Raw genomic sequence first — 10,467 nt, 5'->3', positions numbered from 1 at the left:
ATCAAGTGTTCAATAACACCTGCACAAACAGTAGCAGCATGTAGCAGAGTATTTTCTGTTTACATTCTCAGGGGACAATTATTCTTGTTTCTGTTTCTATAACACCTTAGATGCTGAAGTAGTTCATGTACTATAATTAGACTTACTGTATGCCTGCAAAGACATGCGTGGAATGTACTGTTTTTTAAGTTCCTGGGATTGTTGATGTTTTAGCTGTACACATAACTGATCTTTATCTCAGACAGCCAGAAGCCAAATTCTTACAACAAAGGGTTTCTCACAGATGTTTTACACTTTATAGTTTTTGCCTTCAAGCTCAAAAGTTGGTGAAAGACACACACACACACACACACACACACACACACACACACACACTCGCTCGCTTGCTCTCAGTAGTGTAGAGTAGTAAATTATCAGCCAGAAGCCATTGGAAAGAAAACATGCCTTAGTCAGCCTTTGCTTTAGGTGGAATTTGAGTGGCCAGTGCTGGGTGACTGTGCATGTAAAGTCAAACACAGAGAAAGTGTTAGAAACAGCTCCCGGTCCTATGAGCACAGTTGATTCAATTGTCTGAATTATTTTCTACAGTTCTGATTTTTTTCTACGGTTGTGATTTTTTTCAATACATTTTTAGGAAAAAAAAATTATATTGGAACTCTTCCCATCCCAAACTCAGAGCTTTTATCTTTTGCATGAGCTTGAGTTCTGATTTAACTGGGGAATCTAGTGTGCCTGGTGTTTATCTGATACATAGGTCACTCCTGTTTGTAGAGGTTTTAAAAGGTTGTGTTTTCTCTGGATATTATCTAGCTAGACATTGATGAGACAATACTCTGCAGAATTAAAGAATATTTCAAGTTGGGCACAGTGGTACACCCCTGCACTTCCATATAACTGAAACACTTAGACGAGAGGATCATGTGATCCTAGAAATTAGAAGGCAACCTGTGCAGTGGTGAGACCTGAAGAAGACTGCAAGGGAAAGCATCCACAATGTCCTAGTGTTTTGTTCATGGGTGCCGTGCACTCTTGGGCCTCATTTCGGCATCAATTTTTGTCTTTCTGCCTTCACTGAGCAAAATTCCTTGCAACACTTTAGAGAAAGGAGGCGTTTATCTTGGAGAACAGTTTGGGGAGTTCAGTCCATGGCCACTGAGCCATTCCTTTTCAGTATGTGATGAAAGCAGTGCATGGAGGAGCAAGGGATCAATGTCCCACAATCTCCTAGGAGGCTATTCCTTCCATGACCTAAAACCTCTTACTACATGCCACCTGGTAGAGATTCCACCATGTTACATGGAGGCATGTAGCTAAACCTTTGTGGATGAGACTTTGAGGATCATTCCAGATCCTAACACTAGCATACCCTTTCCCCACCAACTCTTTCCATTTGTTTATTCATTCCTTCACCCCAGGTTACCAGTCTGATTCACCATCATCACTCTCACAGGCTGTTCTAAGGCAGGACCAATGCAAGAAGGATTATGTCAGGATAGTAGAAAGGGAGTGGCCTATATACCTTCTGAAAGTTTCCTGAGGAAAGGTCAGTGTCACCTGCTACCTGTGCTTTTTAACAAAACAAATAGCTTTGCATATATTTTAAGTTCTAAGCCTAATTTGATACTTTTCCAGGATGTTCTTAATACATTGGATTATTAACAATTTTTCTAATTTGATTTTTAGACCCCCCCCCCCAATACAAGAGTAAAGTATCTATTTGACCTTTGAAGAGTCTGTATACAGAGCTATGTGAGAGTATCCTTCAGATCAGCCTGCGGCTAAGTTGTTAGATGACTGCTGCTTGGATAATATGACTTCAGTAGGAGACGCTGAGGGTGCCAAGATGACACCAAAATTGGCAAGTTTCCTTTATCTTCATGGTACAAATTTAATCATGTGCTCTGATATCCCTACCCGTGTGTCCAGATATTCTAATGAACACTAGGGTCAACAACATTAGTGCAAAGGAGGGAAAGAATTTAAATATTTTAAAAGCCATTGTATATATTAAGAGTGGTCTAATAACTAATGTATAAGAGATTGAGGACTATTTTTTATTAAAAAGCATTTCATTATTAAGGCTATTCTGAGTTTACAGTTAAAAGTTGAAGCATTCATTTTGAAATTTCTACAGAAAAATATTCAAGAAAATACTAGGTACAAATCAAAACAGAAATCAGACTCATTGCTGAAACCAACTTCAACGTATTAATTATGATACTGTTTGGGAACTATAAAGTTACTCATACCTGGAAGGAAAGAACATGAAGAAAAGTTTTCAAATAAATTAATGAGGCCTGCACATTATTTACTTGCAAATGAATTTGGGGATAAAGAAGATGCTTAGCTGGTAAGGCGCTTGCTGTGCAAATGTGAAGATTTGAGTGTGGATCCTTCATTATTGTATGAAGCTTTGCACAGCAGTATGTTCCTGTAACCACAACCTGAGAAGTAGAAACAGGCAGAGTCTAGGGTTCAACAGTCAGCCAGCTTAGCCAAATTGTTAGCCCCAGACCAAGGAGAGACCTTATCTCAAAAAACAAGGTTGTTGGTTCCTGAGGAATGACAACCAGGTTGTATTCTTTGGCTTTAACATGCGTGCGCGCGAGAGGGCACACACACACACACACACACACATATACATACATACACACATACACAGAAAACAATTATCTTTTGTTACAATTTGTAATGTACTTCTAAATGAAGAAAAGTCTATATTAAGTATTAGCCCTCCTAGAGATTAAAAATGTTCAAATATTAAATAGATTTCATGAACTTAAGTAGATTTTGCCTTGGGTTGCTTTAAAGAAAAGCTAAATTTTTATCTGAATATTGAAAGATAATGATAAATTTAATAGAAAGAAAAAACCAGGATACTTTAAATAGGTCCAGTTATGGAGGACACTGGGTGACTAGAAAACCTGACAGAGCTAGAAGAAAGAAAGGGGCTGTATTGGCTGGGAGCTTGACTTCGGTATCCTCCATTCACTAAACTGATATTCTCTAGCTCGAGGAACTACACTACTTTATAGCAGATGTAAAAAGCTCATCAGGCCCCAGTGTTTTTAAACCTGACATGTTAGTGGAGAAAGCAATGAAGACACATAGGAGAAAATAGCCCACAAGAAAAAGGAATTTCATGTTCAGAGCATCAAGAAATTACTGCAGGTTAGCAAAAGACTTGCTCAGCATCATTTTAGTGTAAGGGAAACTTTAGTATAGTCAGAAGTCCTGGGCTGAAACATAAAGAAGGAAATGAGTCTGTGAGGATCAAGGGACCAGATTTCAATAGAGAATCCTACCTGATGCAGAGAAGATGGGGTGTGAAAAGTTAATCTTCACCCCACAGGTAGCAAGAATCAGCAGAGTATAAGCAGGGTAGGGTGTGATAGGTGCCATGGAGAATTGATATGTTAAGAAACAATCTGCCCACCACAAGAAACCCCACTAACTAACCTGGACCCCTAGGGACTCAGGGAGATTGAACCAACAGTCATGGAGCCTGAATGGGTCTTATCCAGGTCCTCTGCATAGAGGTCACCATTGTGTTGTTTGGTCTTCTTGTAGAATACTTGACAGTAGCCAGAACTCTCTCTAACTCTTTTGCTGGATTTTTGGAACTTGTTTCTTCCCTAGGGTTGCCTTGTCCAGCCTTAATATGAAGGGAGGTACCTAGTCTTACTGCAACTTGATATACCATGTTTGCTTGATATCCTTAGGAGGCCTAACTTTTCTAAAGAGAAAGGAGAAGTGGATGAAGGTGGAGGGAGAGGAGAGCTTGGGGAAGAGATTTAGAGTGTAAGAAGGAGGGAAAACCTTGGTCAGGATGTAATATATGAGAGAAGAATAGATTTAAATTTTAACTTAAAAAGTTAACCAAAAAATAGAAAGAGTCGTCTATAAGTGTGTAGGTTACAGTGGAAGAAACCAAGTTTCAAGGCAATTATAATTTTGCCATGATACATATTAATCTTTACTGAGAACTAAGTTTGTGCCATTTGAAGAGAAGCTTAAGTCTAATACTTTGGGAGACAATAGAAAGAAAGGAGAATAAACATTCAGTGATTGTTATCTAAGATACATTTGATAGATTCCTATTATATACTAGACACCGTGAAATAGGCTGCTAGTAAAAATCCTGTGGTGGTGCTCACCTTTAATCCCAGCATCCAGGAGGCAGAGGCAAGCAGATCTCTTTGAGTTCAAGAATAGCCTAGTCTATGTAGGAAATCCCAGGCCAACTGGATCTACACAGTGACACCCTGTTTCAAAAAACTGAAACAAAGCAAAAACACTCAAGCACTCCTCTTGAGAAATTTAGAATATAATTCAGAGTTTTATTGTGGTGAATGAGGCAGAGGAAGGCCCACACAATACAGAAGAACAAGGGCTAAAGAAGACTTATTGTTTGCTCTTCTTTTCAGATTATTTGATTTATTTTATGTGTGGATTTTGCCTGAGAGGCCCAAGGAGGTCAGAAATGGTCATCAGATCCCTTGAAACTGCAGTTAAGATGATTTTGAGCCACCAAATAGGTACTACATACTGAACCCAGTTTCTCTTTAAGAACAAATATTCTTAACCACTTAGCCATCTCCCTGCCTCCCTGGAAAAAAATTTGAATTAAGCTTTGTAGGTTAAGTGGTTTCATTGAGCAGATAAATAGAGATAAGAATGTCCTTGGAGACCATATATGACGACATGCAGGGCATGAGGACAACTTCAAAAGCAGCTGTGGATTTCTATTATCTACAATTACAATATGAAGGATGTGGTAATTTGTTATCACTGTACAACTTACCTGAGAGAAATCAACTTTTAAAGAGAAAGTTGTACACATTTTAGTTGAAACCTAGCACTGGGGAAGTAGAGGTGGGTAGGTCTCTGTCAGATCTGAGACATGCTGGTCTACACAGAGAGTTCCAAACAAGCCAAGGCTACATAATGAGACCTTGTCTCAATAAAAAGTAATTAATAATTAATTAGGGCTGGAGAGCTGACTCAGAGATTTAGAGTGCTCACTGTATTTTTTTCAGAGAACCTGAGTTCCATTTCCTACACCCACACAATAGCTAATAATCCCCTGTTACTAGAGTACCAGCACATCCAAGGCCCTCTTTAGGCCTCTATGAACTTCTATACACATATTAATCATGTATATACACTTAGACAAACACACAAGCACACAAATTAATTATCAAGTTAAATCTAACAATAATGCTTAGTGGCACAATTATTTCATCCAGTGAAAGAAGACTGTAAGACCCCAAAATCTGAGGGTGCCCCAGCACCCCACATCCCAGAAGGCGACACCCAAATCACTCGCAAGAAACAGTCTTGATGCAATAGCATGAGGATTTCTTTATTTCCAGAATTCTGGGTTCCATAGCTGTGCATCATGCAGGGTTAGAGGACTATGGACCCCGAGTGCCGAATTGCGACAGCTTTTATAAGTTTACGAGAAAGCCCACGAATCACAAACCAATCATTTCTTAGCATGGAGAGCCCACGAAATGCGAGCCAATTGATTTGTACCACTCATAGTTTTTAGGCCAATCAGTTTAAATTATTGGAGCCCGCGCTCAGTGAACCAATTAACTTTCCTATAATGTCTACAGCTGTGTGAACTCCTGCTTAGGGGTAATGGCATAAGTTTACAGAAGCAAGATAAGCTTAGCCCATTTCCAGTTACCCTATGGGACCAGGATCACCTATTCAAGGCCTTTCTGCTAGGTCTAAACAAAGGGCAGGCTCTGGAATGTGACCTTTTACCTAGTTTCTAACAATGCGAGATAGCATTTTAAACTCCTGATTTCTTGGGGTCATTAGGCTGTATTATTTTCTATCCTTTCAAAGACCACCTAAAAGACCACGTATAGCAAAAGTATTTCTAAGAACGAAGAACATAGCTGGACATACAGTATTACCTTGCCTCAAATTATACTACAGGGCTAGAGGTACAAAGTCAACATGGTGATGATATGCAAAATAAAGAGAGTTAGGCCAATGGAATAGAATATATCTGCAAATAAACTGCCAAAGCTACCACCACCTTATTTTTGACGCAGGAAGCAAAAACATGAAATGATGAGCCCTGGCCACATGGAAAGGACAGTGTAACATGGATTCCTGCCCCTGGAACACAGCCAGCATGGGCCTCCACAAGTGTTGGCACTTGATAGGCGTGATTGTTTGTGTATATGTAGGTGATGTATATGTATATATGTATATGTATGTGTATATGCAAATGTAAATGATATATATGTGTATTATATTATTTCATGTTCCTCCTTTGGGAAATATTCCTCCGGCCAAGGTTATCTTATCAGGGAATGTCCTCTCTTCCAAGGTTAATGAGAGACAGCAGGAGTCTGGAAAGCAAGGGAGTGCCAGTGGTTAATATCTCAGCTAAATGGTAAATGCTGAGACCTTCAGGACAGCCCTTAAGGCTTTTGGAAAGAATTTTGAAAACATGAGTTAAAAAATATATAATTTTTCAACTATGTAAAATATAAGAATGCAATATGAATTATATAAGGAGCTTCACAGATGTAAAAAAAATAGAGGAAACTCTATTATGAGCCAGCTTATCAGAATGATACTAAGGAAGGCGATAAAGAGATTTAGGGAGTGGTGATCTGAGGGCAAGATCCCACTCAGCTAATTCTTTTGTTTTTGCTTAAGAAGACAGAAAGATTCCTGAATTCGATGTCAGTCTCGGAGACAAGGAGTTTAGGTACAGACCCTGGAATGGTAGGAATGATAATTTCAGGGAGAGGACCCACCCAACTATCTTATTGTCTGTGCATAACAAAGGCAGGCAGATCTCTAAATTCTTTTGAAATGTTAAAAAAAAAAAAAAGTACTTGTTGTCCTTTTCCTAAAAGTCAAGGGGCTAAGGACTTTGAATACTGATCCCTTTGCTAGATGAGAGAGAACCTGGAGTAAATGAACAAATTGATAAGTAAAAGAAAGCCTGGGATTTTGGTCTACATGAGATGACCTAGCAATAGCAGTTTTTTTTTTCTTTTTGTATCAATTAGACAACTTTTACTAAATGAGAAAACTGCATTAAAATGTGCTTTAAACAAAATGGAATTAGCAATAAAAGACATACATTTTAAAGAACTTTTGCACTGTGCTGAAAATCAAGTGTTTCTTGCAGAAATATAATGTGCCAATCAATAAAATGTTAACAGAGTTCTGAATTTAACATTTTCAAAGACAGCATAAGGTTTCACATCTATGGTAACACATAAGAAGGGCATTATGAAAACATTATGCTCATCCCTATGATGCTTACAAGTTTGACAATATTCAATAAAAGACTTTGGAATCACAGCCAATAAGTATCACATCCAAAGAATCACAAATCTGTGTGTGTTCTTAATTCCTCCTTGTGACCTCGATGTTGACTTTGCTACTCCTTGACATTTGTTAATCCTAACCCTTAAAAAAAGAGAACAGGAAAAGAAATGCTGCAATAAACTCTTGAGTGTGTACAGAAATTATTGCTACTATACTTTACTACAAAGCATGTCTATACACATCATGATCTTTGATCATTAAAACACAGAGTAAACATCTTTAGTGACAGAGCCTTACAGTCAAAAACAACATTCACATGGCAGTTATTAGACAGTGAAGCACCCAATACTCCGAGCTGACAAATGTCCCACTGACCAACATTGATTTAAATACATCCTTCACATAGAGAGGGGAAGAAGAGAGCCAGATTTCCAAGGCTTGTCAAAAAGAATTCTCATGTTCTGTAGATATAAAAACAAACAAACAACAACAACAACAAAAAAAAAAAAAACCCAAAACAAAACCAATGCAGGTGCAAGTAATACCAAAAAGTTAAGCATGCCAAAAGGAGTTTCATGCAAATTCAAACCTAAAGCCAAGGTACCACATAATCACATTACCAACTAGTTTGGGATACTACTATATGAACCATATCTTAAATGAAATGATACTGCACAATAGAGCACCAATGAATTAAAGATTAGAGAGCACAAATCCAAATCAGTGGCAGTTTTGTAAAAAGCAAAATATCATTATCAGCTGCAAAGTTTGCCCAGTCAAATTGTTTGATTAAAATCATTGGATCAGATAGTTTGTTTATTTTTAAAACCTATCAACCTCTAACATTCCCTTTTACTATAATGAGGCGTAAGTTTTCTTAGTAAGATCCAACAGTTACTTAAGAAGATAAGTGAAGGAATAGTTGGTGAATGCCTTTAAAGCTCTCCACATTTCCACTTTTTAAAATTTTTACGGAAAAGCAGGAAAAGTAGATGCCATTATTCTAGCAAAAACAAACAAAACAAGCCCAAAATAATGAAACAACCAAGCAACACTAAAAGCACATTACACAGATGGGTCTTCATGCTCTCATCTAGGTAACTAAGAGAGCTAGTTTAACTGGGATGCTTTTCAACTTTAAAAACTGTGATATGAGTGTAAGACCCCAAAAAACGGAGGGTTCCCCAGCACCCCACGCCTCGGAAGGTGACACCCAAATCACTCGCGAGAAAGGGCCTCGATGCAATAACATGAGGATTTCTTTATTACAGAATTCTGGGTTCCACAGCCATACACTGCACAGGAGTAGAGGACTGTTGACCCTGAGTGCAGAATTGGGACAGCTTTTATAAGTTCACAACAAAGCCTGCAAATCACCAACCAATCGTTCCTTAGCATGGAGAGCCCACGAAATTCGAGCCAATCAATTTGTACCACTCCATAGTTTTTAGACCAATCAGTTTAAATGTCCGCACTCAGTGGACCAATTAGTTTCCTATTTTCTTGGAGTCTATAGCTGCATGAACTTCCGGATAGGTAATGGTGTAAGCAGTTTACAGAAGTAAGATAAGCTTAGCTCATTTCCAGTAACCTTGTGGGGCCAGGATCACCTATTCAAGGCCTTTTTGCCTAGGTCTTAAAGGGCAGACTCTGGAATGTGACCTTTTACCTAGTTTCTAACAAAGAGCACAAAGAGCAGGCTCTGGAATATGAAGTGTTTGGGGCTCCTTAGAAGGCTGTATTTTCTATTGTTTCATGAGAAGATAGAACTTTAATGGATACTTTTGAATTTGGATATAACTTTTTTGACTATTATAACAAAGTATACTCTTACAATTACAATATAGTGTAGCACATCTTTCTATTAGAAATAATTTAAGAGTCTTTATCCGTCTCCTTAAGTTAAAGGTATGACAGTTTTTACATTGGTTTTACAGTGCACACATATATTATGAAGTATGTCCTTAACAAATCTGATGATTTCTCTTTCCAGAATTCCTGTCTTCACCTTTTCTTCAGTGGCTTAGCTGTCCAAGGAGGAGCAGTTCTTTTTTATTTTTATTTTTTAATTCTTTTCTAGGAAGATAGGAAGAGCTAACTGGAGATCTCTGAAGAGCAAACAGCTCTTTCAAATTTCTCTTGGCTCTTTAAAATTTGCTTGGAGAGCTAACATGAATCTTTCAGAATATTTTCTAGCAGCCATATAGAGAAAACTGCTTTAAGAGCTAACACGGATCTTATGGAAATTTTTTCTGGATTTCTTATTTTGATCAGAAAACCCAAGAATTACTTTTTGAATTTTTCTAACAGGATTTCTGACTTTGTCATGAAATCCAAAAATATTCTTCTAGAAGTTTTTCTGCCTTTTACCAGAAAACCCATGAGCTATCCAGAGAGCTTTAGAATTTTTTTTTTATAGCAAAAGAAAGTAGTCACAAGCAGAGAGAGCTGTCTCAAGAAAGGGCTGGCTCTAGCAAAAAAGCTGTGTCAAGCAGACTACAGAGAGCCATCTAGGGAGCCATCTCGAGCAGAACACAGGTCATCAGCTTGGATTCATAATTTGACTTTGAGGGGTTTTTTTGTTGTTGTTGTTGTCATTGTCATTGTTGTTGTTGCTGTCATTGTTGTTGCTTTGTTTTTGTTTTTGCCACTCTCAAACACCTGTTCTCTCTGGAAACTCTCTCCAAGCTGAGGCTAGTCTTTGGCAATCCAATAGAATAAAGATAGCTTACCTAACAAATGGTGATAACAAAACTGAAGAATATCCACTCACTATAGAAGAATCTGATTAGTTTAAAATCAGTTACATAAAAACACATTCAAAATGAATGAGAGGTCTTAATAGAAAATCTTAAACATGGAAACATGCAGGAAAATGTAAGATATACTTCAAGACATTGAGATAGGCAAGAACTTTCTGTACACAGAACCTCAATAGCACAGACATTCCCACCAAGTATCCACAAGTGAGGCTATTCGATATTAAGTAGTTTCTGCAAAGGAATCCATAAGTAGAGCAAACAGCATACGGGATGGGAGAAAATCTTCACTAGAAATACTTCAGACAGGAGGCTTATGTCCAGAATTTACAAAGAATTGTAAAAAATACTAAGAAAATAAAAGTGCCAGTCAACAAAAAGATTAATGAGACAATCA

Source organism: Apodemus sylvaticus, chromosome 2 (genome assembly GCF_947179515.1).
Source record: "Apodemus sylvaticus chromosome 2, mApoSyl1.1, whole genome shotgun sequence".
NCBI lineage: Eukaryota > Metazoa > Chordata > Mammalia > Rodentia > Muridae > Apodemus > Apodemus sylvaticus.
The sequence above is the reverse complement of the archived record's forward strand: the minus strand, read 5'-3'. Positions refer to the sequence as shown.